Source organism: Eschrichtius robustus, chromosome 11 (assembly GCF_028021215.1).
Source record: "Eschrichtius robustus isolate mEscRob2 chromosome 11, mEscRob2.pri, whole genome shotgun sequence".
Taxonomy (NCBI): Eukaryota; Metazoa; Chordata; class Mammalia; order Artiodactyla; family Eschrichtiidae; genus Eschrichtius; species Eschrichtius robustus.
This window is the reverse complement of record NC_090834.1, coordinates 86,530,524-86,544,437: the sequence shown is the minus strand read 5'-3', so window position 1 is coordinate 86,544,437 and position 13,914 is coordinate 86,530,524. Positions and strand designations below refer to the sequence as shown.

The 13,914-nt window shown below is 36.7% G+C and overlaps 1 protein-coding gene across 5 annotated transcripts in view; it reads left to right on the top strand.

Annotated features, from left to right (window-relative positions):
• The window catches only part of DCDC1 (doublecortin domain containing 1), a 476,122-nt gene that overhangs the window by 86,795 nt on the left and 375,413 nt on the right, over positions 1-13,914 (top strand). The window lies entirely within an intron of this gene.

The window sequence follows — 13,914 nt, the reverse complement described above, 5'->3', positions numbered from 1 at the left end:
TCATCATGTTTTAGTCCATTTGGGCTACTATAACAAAAATACCATAGACCAAGTGGCTTAAACATTAAGCATTTATTTCTCACAGTTATGGAGGCTGAGAAGTACAAGATCAAGGCACTGGTAGATTCTTTGTCTGTTGGGGGCCCTTTTCTGATTGATAGATGCTTGTCTTCTCACTGTGTCCTTAGATAGTGGAAGGAACAAGGGCACTCTCTGAGGTCTTTTATATAAGGACACTAATTCCATTCATGAGGGCTCCACCCTCTTGACCTAATCCCTTCCAAATACTATCCCTTTAGGGATTAGATTTCAACATATGAATTTTGGGGGGGTCACGAACAGTCATCTAAGCACAGCACAAGCTTAGACTTTTAAAAAAATGATGGGTATTTTAACCTTAGCAAGCCATAACTTAATAAACAAAAGTAATTGATATATTTTCATATTTAACAATTTCTATGGTATACAGCTTTCAAAAGAGAAAGACAAGAAATTGTGCTACTGTATGCTCAGAGTTTTTTTAATGTTTTGGTTAACTTCTAGAGGTTTTTCAAAAGTCATGAAATGTGCTTTAAAACAATTTTATTGTATGTCTTTGTCAAAATATGAGACCTCCCTCTTTATTTCTTAAGGCGCTGATTTGCCAGTCTTTGAAAGCAAAAATACGTGATTTCACATCATTAAATTACTGTCAATAGTAATTACTACTATTACTTTACTTTTTACTATTTAAAAAAATTACTTTTTATTTCTTTAGTAGTAATTAATATTAATTTAATAGTGCCACAATTAACACTATTAAATGCGCTACTGTATGGCCCTATCACTTCATTTAAACCTTAACTTCATATACCTGAAGAGGGCCAAAACCTTAAGTAGCATACTTAACTGCAAGGCTAGATCCAGACAACTGTAAGTGATTTTGGGATATAGCTCTACTGGATACTCCCATTTGTTTCCAATATTCTTGCTTGTATTGTATAAAAGCAAACTTCCCTGGCTTTATCATCCTTAATTAATACTATTGAGTGACCACTGTGATATTTTGATACTTACTGTTTATAACTCTTAAAATTTTTTTTACTAAGTATTATATATGTGTGTGTGTATTTAGAAACCAAATCTATTTTTCTTTATTTTTAATGTTTATATTAGATATGAGCATTATTTTTCCTTTTATTAGGAGTTTTCATCTGAAGATTTTAAAGCACTTGTAGACACTTACCCATTATCTAGAAGCATTAGTTATTTACCTCTAAGACATAAGTAACACAGAGAATCCTTCCTTATGGTCTTTTTTGGGGGAGTGGGGAGAGTAACGTTATTAAGTTGATTTCTTCCTTCTTACATTTTTGTCCCCTCCCCCATCACATAGGCTTAAATTTTCTTTATGATAAACAATATTATATAATCGCTCTTAAACTTGCATTAATAAAATAAATAAATAATGCATTTTCTTAAGACCCTGTCTAGCTTTGAATGATTTCCATCTCACCTGGAATTAAAAAATTATATTTGGCTAAATTGCTAGAGTTGAAACTCTAAGGAACCCTGGTTAAGATGAAAGATTAAATTTAGAAAGTTGATTTTTTTTTTTCCCTTCCCAAATGTGGTATAACAGAATTACTTATCAAAACAGAAAAGTTCTGACTCTGAGGTGTGAGACTTCATGGATGCCAGAGGCATTCAGATTCATGCCTCATGCTTCACGTTTCCCAGAAGTGTGCTATTATCACATTTTAATGCGTGCCTTGCCCTGTGTTTTTGCATACTTATAGAAGCTTATGCCAGCTGAAATTAGCCTATGCAACTACTAACATGGGGAAGCATAACAAGCTCACTGGACTTAAAATATACTTGAAGAAGCTAATCCTGTTGGAGGAACTTCCAGTGTGCAGCACTCTAGTCACTTAACATTAGGTTTCTGGATTTCTTTTTTCTTTGTTTGTTCGTATAATTTTGTGCATCAAATGATTGAGATCCCTAAACTTTTGTGTCTGATAGTCTTCTGAACTTTAACTTGGGAAAGGTCAAGTATTATATGAAAGTTATCTTTTACTTTAAATAAATGCTAACATTCTGATTCGATATATGGCTTTTTTTTGATCACTTGCTCTGTATCAGATCAGAAAAAGTCATTTAATAATGTTTAATATTAATATCATAGCAATTATCTATTATTTTTAAGCACAAATTAGAAGCGTAATTGTACCAAGAACTAAAAGTAACAGATGTACAAAATAAAAGATTTTCTCCTATCTGTTGCTTCTTTTTTGGGGATTAGATATACTTTCAATTGTTCCTCCTGTGCTGTGAGAAATGAGTACATTTGACATGACATTAAACCACTTTTTTTACTCTATCAAGTCTAGTAAAACCTTTAAAAACACGTAGGATTTGCAAATCACTTGTGTTTTTAAATTTCTAAACCATAGAAGATTTTAACAAAGAAGTTTATATTGTTACATGTGGAAAAGTTCTTTAGTTGTGGCTCCTATGTTGATCAATTCTTTTGAGAGTATAAGAGAACTACCCACTGTGTAAAGGTGCTGTATTCCTATATATGGTCAACATGCTGGTACAGCATTTCTGCTAGAGCATAAAATAAGTGTGAAAAATGCATTCTGCAAAATTACACCCTCAAAAATAATGGTGCTGTGAGAAAAATGGGTTTGAGGAAGACCAAAGTCTATGCACTTTTAAAATGAGAATACTAACTAAAATGATAATTATTAACTTAGGAGATTAATATAAATAGCCTAGGTAGGCATCTCAGAGTGCTGCTTCAGGAGATATTAAAGCTGCACAAAAACAATAGAATGTGAGATAATGCAGACGAAAGTCAACTAGAGGTTTGAGCCAGGTTTGGGTCTTCTTTAAAGAAGGCATAGGAGGAAGCAAAACTCCCACAAAGAGTAATGCAAGGCATAGGGTGCACCTTTCTGGGGAGGGAGCCCCGGTGCAACAGCCAAGCTAATGTCTTTTATCTTCCCTGCTAAAGAATAGAATTCTACTCCTACTCTGTTGGCCTCATTTGCCTAGGAAAAAGCACATATTCACCAACCAAACTTCGATATCTTACTGACATCATTCCCCTGTTTACTAATCATATATGAGCTACCCAATGTTACAGAAGCACATAGTAGTGGCAGAACACATGTAGATAGTATCAGAGTTTGATTAAGTTGTTTAATAACAACACTCTTATTCCCCCAAACATTCCCCAACTTTTTGTTATCTTAACTTCTTTAGCTTAATTATTACATTATGGTGAACCAGGGGAGGCACTCTCCCTCTTGAGGAAGGAGATACTCAGTCTCTTAGGACCTTTATGATGCTGCTGTTCCAATAACCAAACCCCGCTCCTTTGTGGAACCTTCTAGATCATGGTGGGTAGTATGAAATTTACCCTAGAAGATTCTGAAATGAGTTAGAATAGTACATTAATTAAATTGGATCCAAAGCCATGCTATGGAACACTAAACATTCATTTTCTATTCCATTTGCTACCGCAAATTAGCTGTCCAAAATAGCAATATATTCTTAAACAAGTTCTTCAGAGATTCTACAATGAGATCAACTGACACGATTAACATGTTTCAATTACAAAATTCTAATAACATACCCTGAATTTGCATGTTCTCTTGCCCATTATCAAGTTTTTGTAAAGAAATCAAATTTGAAGAATAAAATTTCAAAGAAGTTAAAATCCAAAAGTTTTAAGTCCACAAAGTGAATTTCATAATCAAATAATCTTACCTTTGTGAGTTAAAATCCAATAAAAGTTCAAACTTCTCAAATTAAAACTCAAAGAAATTGAAGTCCTTCCTATTTTATTCTTTCCAGTATCAGCCAGATGGCTTCTGGATGCCTGGTCTGAGCTGGAATTCCTATAACAGCTACTGTCTGGACTCCTGCAGTGGGTGTCATCTCTCAGGGCTTCAGAAGTTGAATTGGGTCTACACCAACTTTCTCATGTTTCCTACTTCTGACTGAACCAAAAGATGATCACATCAGTCCCACACCCAGCACATTCAGAATAGAATCCAATCCCCAGTTTCTCATGTGGCCATTCCAAGCAAAATGTTGTTTCCTGTTTGGCATGATCCAGACCCATGTGCTTGTGGCCAAAGACCATAGCAGAGACTAAGTGAAGGAAGGCAAAGAAGAGAAAGCATTCTTCATGTCAGACTTTCCAAGATGCCAGACAGTTTATACTGTTGAGCAGAGTCTATGACCTGTGACATAACTCAGTGGGAAGCAATCTCCCATCAAGGCATTAACTATAGCATTATGTATTTATAATATCTTACAGGAAAAATTGACCAATATACACTGTCTCCTCTCTCAAAGAGGCTTCATAAAGTGTTGGTTAAGTGCTTTGATTTTGGAGCCAGAACTCAAATTCCAGTTATGCCACTTATTGTATGACCTTGGACAGGTTATTCATTTCTCTGAGAGTGAGTTTCCTAATCTGTAAAATAGGGATTATAATACTTACATTAATAGATAGTTGTAAAGATTAAGTGAAGTCTGTGTAAAGTCCTTAGAACAAGTGCCGGACATTTGGTAAATGTTATATAACATTATCATCATTATTGCTGTTATTATTATTCTCAGAGGGTACTGAGAGTGTTGCACTCTTGCAACATTTAGAAATTTACATTGGTGGTAGCCCCAGTCATAAAGACTTGTTTGACTTATGAAAATAACTCTACCGTTATTTGCCTTTGTAAAATATTCCAAACACCTTAATGTTTCTTTCCCTCTGAGTCCTGTGTTTCCGGACCCCGTGCTGAACCAAGCACGGGCCCTATCTAGTGGCATAGTGTCCACCTTGCCTTGGAAGCATTAATTTCAATCCTGGGGTCCCGGTGACTGCTGTACTGACCTCTGGCCTAAGAAACCTGCTTGATGGACACAGCTTCCCCCTCATCTCCACATCAGTTCCAACTGGAGAATAACTTTCAGTGGATCTCTGAATTGAAGGAACTGTTTATGTTTCTGAGGCTCATGTTCTTAGGTGCCCAGTGAGGGCCAACAGTACTGCCATTTCCTCTTGAAGACATGGTCTTTCCTCAGGTTTTTTTTAAAATTTTTATTTATTTATTATTTTTGTTTGTATTGGGTCTTCATTGCTGCGTGCGGGCTTTCTCTAGCTGCGGTGAGCGGGGTCTCCTCTTCATTGCGGTGCCGGGGCTTCTCAGTGTGGTGCTTCTCTTGTTGTAGAGCCAGGCTCTAGGTGCGCAGGCCTCAGTAGATGCAGCACGTGGGCTCAGTAGTTGTGGCTCACGGGCTCTAGAGCGCAGGCTCAGTAGTTGTGGTGCACGGGCTTAGTTGCTCTGCGGCACGTGGGATCTTCCCGGACCAGGGCTCAAACCCGTGTCCCCTGCATCGGCAGATGGATTCTTAACCACTGCGCCACCGGGGAAGCCCCTTTCCTCAGTTTTTGAATGCTCCTGATCTTGAGTTAACGTTTCTGTCATCCTTTTCTTCAGTATTTAGGATTTGCCTCCAGGGTTTGCCTCTACTGAACTCCTGTTCCTTTCAGAAAAATTCCCTCCTGTAACAGACTTGGGGCTGCATTGTTTGCAGCAGTTGAGGTTTTTCTTTTCTTTTACCTTCTTTTTGCTTTCTGATCCATACTTGTGTTTTTCTAACATATTTCTCTAGCTATTTTTTTCCTTGCAGGGTCTCTCATAGTGAGAGATATGAAGTCAATAAATTCCAAGTTTGTCAATAGCATCCTTTGTTCAAACCAGTCTTATCCATTTTCGCCTCCCTGAGTTAAATAATCCTACCCAGGATGTATTTTCCCACAGTCCAACGTCTGATTTAGATCTGGACTCCTTGATTTATTCTTGTTCTGCCTGGATCTCCTGTAATGTAATTCCTCTTGCCTTCACCTTTTCTTAATCTTAATCTTAGGCCCATAAATTTTTGGAGTTCACCAAATACTTTTTTTTTGGAGTACTCTATATTAATCTTCTTAGTATTCCCCTCTCCAGTTTGTTCAGATTTTATGTGCACTCTTTGTATAACTATTCCATCCTCATAAGAGATTCTCTGATTTCTCTTGCTATTAATTTATCTGTAACCTAAATGCCACCTCTTCACAATATTCAGGATTCTGCCTTCTCTGGGGAATTGCTCTCCAGAGAAGATTTGCTCTCTGAGATCATATCTATGAGATTTCTCTGTTAGGTTTCACTGGGGCCCCATTTCTTATTTCTGATTTTGTAACAATTAAAATATACCCCCCTTTTATAATAACCTCTTTAAGAGTAGTTAGACTTGGATGTACCTCCTGTACCCTCATACCTGGCCTTCACAATCTTAGTTTTTATTTTTCATATCTGTCGAATGTGTTCTCAGATCAGACGTTTACATTTATTCTAAGGAAATCTCTTTCCTCCTTGAGCTAAATAAGCCATCTTATTTGTTTTCATGCACACACTGCTTTGTTCTGATTGTAAGATTGAAGCATATTTTAAAACCACTTTACTTTCTTCTTGATTCCTTTAACAAATCTGATTCCTAGATTTGTAATCCTTTCTTTGAGTTGTTTCACTACTTAACTGAAGAAGACAAAGCATTCTTTTTATAACAAATCTACTACTTTTCTATAGGTGAAGCCATAGTTTGGGTTTCTGACAATTAGAACCATGGTCAACATTTATGTGATAAATAAACTTAGAGTCAACCTGAATTGGTGGAGTTTACTTTAAAAGCTTGTGGACAAGCCACACAAATCTAAGGTTAGCTCGTCCACAGTTCCTTTTTGGCCCAGAATGTAGTTTAAAATAACATAATGGAGAACAGAATTTGAGGCATGGGACCTAATGCTTCCTATCTAGGCATGGTACTATCAATTTAATAATAGAACCTCACTGTAGCAGCCAGAACCCAGCTGCCACTAAATTTTAAAGTCCTGACCTGCAGATTTAGTTGCAAAACACAGAAAAACAGCAACTGTTGTTCTCCCTTCCAATGCCTAAAATGATCTAATCCCAATCTCAGACTTGCCTGCAGTATCAGGTGACTTTCACTGCCTAGTTCAAGTGCCAGTAGCTGCAGCCTGCACAGTAACCCCATCCTTGCCCTGGGCTAGCATTTTCTGAAGGCCAAGGTTAGTGGAAAATAATCCCAGCTGCATTCAGTTGCTGTAATCCATCAAGCTCAAAATTCTACACAGTTCTTGCTTATTAAAAATTTCAGGCCAACCTCCCTATTCTCCATGTACAGTCCCTTCAGTAAGAGCACAAATATAAAACTGAAAATTCCACTACATGACCCAATGTAAGTTGCCAGACACCACCAAGGTTAAAAAGCAAGCAAGCAAATGAACAAAAAACCCACATAGTCCTTGCATATTAAAGCATCATCAAAGCATGAAGCCACCTAGTCAGGGTCCCTCCATAAATCTCAATATTTTTGTGTTATTTTCTCTCCAAAATTACTCATGTGTTTATCAGGGTTCCTGACCATCTTGGTCCCCTAAGTATAACACTATCCTGAGTTTTACGAGACATTCTAGCAAAATACTGACCCTAAGGTGGTAGTGAAGACCCCAGAATTTGTAGGCAGCTGGTCAGAGGGAGGGCAGTCTTGTGGAGAATTGTGCCCTTAACCTTGAGTTTTGTTAACTCCTTGCATTTGGGGGACTGATACTTCCCAATTTCAAAACATACCACAAGTAAAGCTACAGTAATTAAAACAGTGTGGTACTGGCACAAGCAGAGACATATAGACCAATGGAATAGAATTAAGAGTGCAAAAATAAACCAATACATCTGTGGCCAATTGACTTTCAAAAGGGTGTCAAGACCATGCAATGGGGAATGAATAGTCTCTTTAACAAATGGTGCTGGCACAACTGGATATCCACATACAAAAGACTGATGTTGGACCCCTACCTAATATCATATACGAAAAAAAAAGAAAAAACAAGCTGAAAGTGGATCAACGACCTAAATATAAGAGCTAGAAGCATAAAACTTTTCCAAGAAGACATAGAGGTAAATCTTCATGACCCTGGATTTAGCAATGGATTCTTAGACATGACACCAAAAGTATGAGCAACAAAAGAAAAAAATAGGTAAATTGGAGTTCTTCAAATTTAAAAAAAATTTGTACATTAGAGGACATTATCAAGAAAGTGAAAAGACCACCTACCAAATGGGAGAAAATATTTGCGAATCATGTATCTGATACGGTTAAATATCCTAGATATATAAAGAACTCTTAGACTCAACAACAAAAAGACAAACAGCTCAATTAAAAAGATGGGCAAAGGAATTAAATAGACATTTTTCCAAAGAATATATACAAACAGCCAAGAAGCACATCGACATCCTTTGTCATAAGGGAAATGCAAATCAAACCCACAATGAAGTAACACTTTACACACATTAGTGATGACTATAAAATAAAAATCACACACATAGACAAAATGGAAAATAAGTTGGTGAAGATGGAGAAATTGGAAACTTTGGATATTGGAAACATAAAATGGTGCAGCCACTTTGGAAAACGATTTGGTGGTTCCTCCAAAAGGTAAACATAGAATTACCATGTGGCCCTGCAATTCTACTCCTAAATGTATACCCCAAAATAATTGAAAATAATCAAAAACATGTGCCTGTACATGCATATTTATAGCAGCAGTGTAGATAATAGCCAAAAGGTCGAAACCAAACATCCATGAAAAGATGAAGGTAGAAATGCATTGTGGTATATACATAGAATGGAATGTTATTCAGCCATGAAAAGGAATGAAGTACTGATAATGCTAGAACATGGATGAACCTTGAAAACATTATGCTAAATGAAAAAAGCCAGACAAAAAAGGTACCATGTTGCATGATTCCATTTATATTTGAAATATCCAGAGTAGATAAATCAATAGAGATAGAATGCAGATTCATGTTTTCTAAGGCTGGAGGGGAGATGACAATGGGGAAACTAATGTATGAGGGGTTTTACTTTGGAATGAAGGAAATTTGTCAGAACTGGCTAGAGGTTGTGGTCGCACATTTTCAACGTACTAAATGCCACTGATTTCCTCACTTTAAAATGGTTGATTTTATGTTATGTGAATTTTACTTCAAAAATTATTAAAAAAAAAAAAAAAAAAAGACAAGTGGAGCAGAACCACTTCATCCCAGTTGTCTAGCCAAGGTCATCCTAGATGGCCAGCTGATTCCAAGACATGGGATCTAGCCCAGCTATGACCTGCAGAACCACCCAGGTAATTTGTAGACTCTTGAGCTTAATAAATGTTTGTTGTTCTATGCCTCTGAGTTTTGAGGTGGTTTGTTATGCAGCATTATTGTGGCAATAGATACCAAATATAGATAGCTATTCATACTTCATAAATATTATCACATTGTCTTTATTTACTACTTAGACTAAATTCTATTCCTAAATCTTAATCCTTTGTGTGGCCAAAGAGTGATCTTCCTAAAATATCCTTTTTTTTTTGCTCAAAACTTTACATATCAGGACAGTCTTCACACTCTATATCCTGACATTCAAGCATTATTTTGTTTACTAATACCTCTTATAACTTCTTTTGATATCATATGTCTGTACCATATGTCATAACATTTGTTTATATATACATAACACTGTTTATATCTCTGTTTCATGTGTAGGACTTATCTCTTTAACTAAAGAGAGATATTGTTCTCATACTTAAAAAAAAAAAACTCCAAAAATCTTTTAATATCTACAATGGGACTGAGCATGTAATAGAGCCGCAAAAAATTAATATTTAAATAATAATTGTTAAGTATAATCTTTGTTAGAGTAAGTGATGAAAAACACTTTTTAAATGAATGAGTGAATTAAAATTCAAAAAAATTATTTGTTGAATTAAATTTGCACAAATTACCCACTATTAACTACTTTTTGTTGCTAATTCTCAGTGCTGTCACTTAGTGATTCACCACCACTCTGAATAGTATTTTGCCATATTCCATAGAACTTTAAAAGCCTGAAGATGTGTATGCATTACTAGATGCATAGTGCAGTGTAGAAAACAAATGATAATGACTACATTTTTTTTTTTAATTAATTAATTAATTTATTTATTTTTGGCTGTGTTGGGTCTTCGTTTCTGTGCGAGGGCTTTCTCCAGTTGCGGCTAGCGGGGGCCACTCTTCATCGCGGTGCGTGGGCCTCTCACTGTCGCGGCCTCTCTTGTTGCGGAGCAGGGGCTCCAGACGCGCAGGCTCAGTAGTTGTGGCTCACGGGCATAGCTGCTCCGCGGCATGTGGGATCTTCCCAGACCGGGACACGAACCCGTGTCCCCTGCATTGGCAGGCGGATTCCCAACCACTGCGCCACCAGGGAAGCCCATGACTACATTTTTTTTGATAGCTGCTTTAGAATAGTGTTGTTGATTGATTTACTTTGGATCTCAGCATTAGGAGCATCTTTGGTCATCACCAAAACCTCACTTTGTCATGAATCTCCTCTAAATCATCTCCAATAAGTGTCTATCCAGCCACTACTTGTTCTATTTCTGATAGCTCTAATTTAATTTAAAAAATCTAATAACTTTTAAACTTTTACCGTTAGTCTGGATTTTGTCTTCTGGAGTTGAATAATGCAAATTAATTCTCAGTCTATGACTGCCTTTAAATATTTGAACAAGTGTGATTTAAATCTTCTCCACTTTAAATATCTCCAGTCTCTCCATCTATTTCTCTGACCCCTCACCATCCTGGTAACTCTTTGTTCTGTTTAGTTTTTTTGGTATTCCTCTTTGTTGACCCCACATTGTACACAATTTTCCAGGTTAATCAATGATGAGTAAAGCAGCCCCACCTCCTCTTTTTTTTTTTTTTTTTCAGATCATTATTTAGCCTAAACTTGCATTATTATTTCTTTTACATACATCATATCATTGACCTAAATTGAACTTAAAGTCAATTAAAGCCCCCAAGTTTTTGTTTACAATTTGCTTTTAGGCTACTTCCTTATCCTGTACTTGTACTGCTGATTTTTTAGATATGTGAACAGAACTTTATACATTGATACCTACTAAATTTCTACTTACAAGGTTTTTATTTAGTAGATTAGCCTTACAAGATTTTTCAGATATTTAATCTGTCACCCAGGGATTAACAATTTCTCCTATCTTTGTTTTCACTTGTAAATTTTGTATGAATACCAACTTTACCACTGTCCAAGTTATTGATAAAAATGTTAAGTAGCCCATGGTTAGGGACAGAGATCTTTAGCATGCTAACAGGGTCCCTGCTTCAGATTTATATTAGTTTTCCCTGAATATGGCTGTTCATTTAGTTATGAATCTGTAGGCTCACCTATTTCCAACTTAAACACAATTTTCTAATTGCCTCACTCTAGTAACACTATTTTAAAAAGTGAGCTTAGTCTGTCATAATTGCTCCTATTGAATCAATGCGTAAACTTTTATCATGGCCTGAAGGGCCTTCATGATTTGCTCCCTACCCAGCTTCTCCATCTTCACTTGTACTACTGACCCCTTCATCTCTGTGCTCAAGTCACTTTATTTTCTTGTTTCTGTTCCTCAAACACTTGATTCTCCTTCATGCCCCAGTACCTTACCATATGTTTCCTCTGCTTGGATTCTCTTCCCCTATCTTCCTTGCAAGCTGTTCTTCCTGCTCTTCTTATGGTCTTATTTTAAATATTTCTTCTTCTGAATAGCTTTCCCAACATTGGCTTGCTCCTGTCCCACTTCCTCCCTTATCTAGAACTGGTATCCCTGTTACATTCATAGCACCCTGTGTATAGTAATTGTCACAACTGTAATTAATAAAACTGCTTGAGGTGTTATTTAATATCGACCTGTCCCCTAGCCTGTAAGATCCGTGAGGACAGAGATTTAGTAGTCTTCTCTATTCCCATGTTTAACCCAGGTCTAAATAATATAGAGGGGTTATAATAAAATATTATAAAAATTGGGGATGATGCCCTTCTTGGTGAAGCATTGTACTTAGATTCCTTTAGATGTAAATGGAAATTTCAGGACTTTGAGAGAGTCTCGTCAAAATGCTTCCCTCTCCCTTTATGCCCTAAAATGCCGAGTACTACCCTTGTGTTGCTAGTACTTCTCCTGCTCTGCTGAATGTGGAATTCCGCAATGGTGCAGATGGTCTGGGCCCTGTAAATGGCATTGCTTTCTTAGTTAAAAGTGTGTAACTCAGAAGGGTATGTAGCCTGCAGCCTACAGTCAAGTCCCATACAGGGACAACTATATGTGTGTGTGTTCATTCTGATTCCTTATATTACTTTCTCCAGGAAAGAAATTGTAAGCTGGGAAGCATCCACTTATAACTTTCTTTTGTCTTGTTTTGGATAGTGAGTGACGTATTTCTCTATCATTTTTAAAGAGAAGCATCAAAAGAAAGCAGTCATGAATTCTAAATAGAGGACTTAACCAGGAGGCTTGCAGACCTTCTACGTTCTCCTGCCTTGTTGCAGATGCGCCCATTTATCTGGGAAGGGACATACAGACTTAGCAGTACGTTGCTTAAAGACAATAGATGGTAGCCACAGTCTATTGAGATCTGCTTTCCACTGGAAGCAATAATGATTATATGTTGCTGTTAGAGATGTCAAGCTCCATGGAGGGAATTTCCCCATGGGTCTCCCTCTCTGCACATTAAATATTTGCTTAGTATGCGAATTACCCCATGTTGGGTCCTAATGATTATTGTTTATTTTTCTAAAAGTGTTCACAAACCATTTTATAATCTGCCCTAGAACTTTTCAGGGAATAAAGATCAAACTTACCTTCCTTAAAATTAAGTACATTTGCCTTGCTTCAATCCTTGGATCCCTTTACCATTTACCTTTACTTCTCAAATTTTATGAAACGTAAAAATTTAGGTCTCTTGCTGAAGAAGGGTGCCAAATGCTGGTGGTTATTAATCAGCCCTGAAATTTCTCTAGATTGAAATACACAAAGGCAGCCAGTTAAGAGCCCTTTTGTGTAGGAAAGATGCCACTCAGGAAAAGTCTTCAAACCTTCCTTGGGACTATGCTCTCTGTGACTTTGCTTTGGTTCCAGGGTACCTTAGACATGGCCCTCAGTGTCCTCTAAGTGACTTCCAGACATTGAACTTGAGCACTAGCTACTCTCATTGCTTGGACAAAAACAAAAAGTGCTGGGAGTTCCCTGGTGGCCTAGTGGTTAGGATTCTGGGCTTTCACTGCTGTGGTCTGGGTGGCGTGGACAAAAACAAAAAACAAAAGAAAGAAACCCTGCTAACTAATCACTGATTTATATTTCTACGATTGATCCATAGAGAATATTAAGAATTTTGTTAAGGCTTGATTTTAAAAAGTTTTTTTAGTGGCAGTTGGAGAACTCCCATTATAATTGGATCACTGTCATCTTTTATTAAGTATTTGAACGCACAATTGTGTGATATGAACATTCACAAAGCAGTCTAATCTGCTCATAGACTCTTTATATGTCAAAAACTCCCTTTTGAAGTCTTTAAAACATAGACTCTCTTTTACATTCATGAATATATGATCTTCACCCCTAGGTTTTGTTGGGCTAAACTTGCTTCAGTATTTATGTAATTTTTTAACCAAGTCCTTGCTTTTTCCCTCTTCTCCTTGAGTTTCTCTTTTTAGCTTCTACTTTTTATATCTCTTATTTCTGAGTCTTTGAACTCTTAACACCAAAAATCTTTCTCTAACCCTAAAGATTTTCCAAGATCCTAGAAGTTCATTATAAAAAACATTGTAACAAGTATAATTGCCAATGAAAACAGCCTAATTGTTACTACCTGTTATAAAACAATTGTTTACAAAGCTCTCCATGTAAAAAAACATGACTCAGCAGAGATTGGTTTTCTTCCTCCTGAGCGTTTTTAGAAGAGAGGTGGAATAACAGACAAAAATATA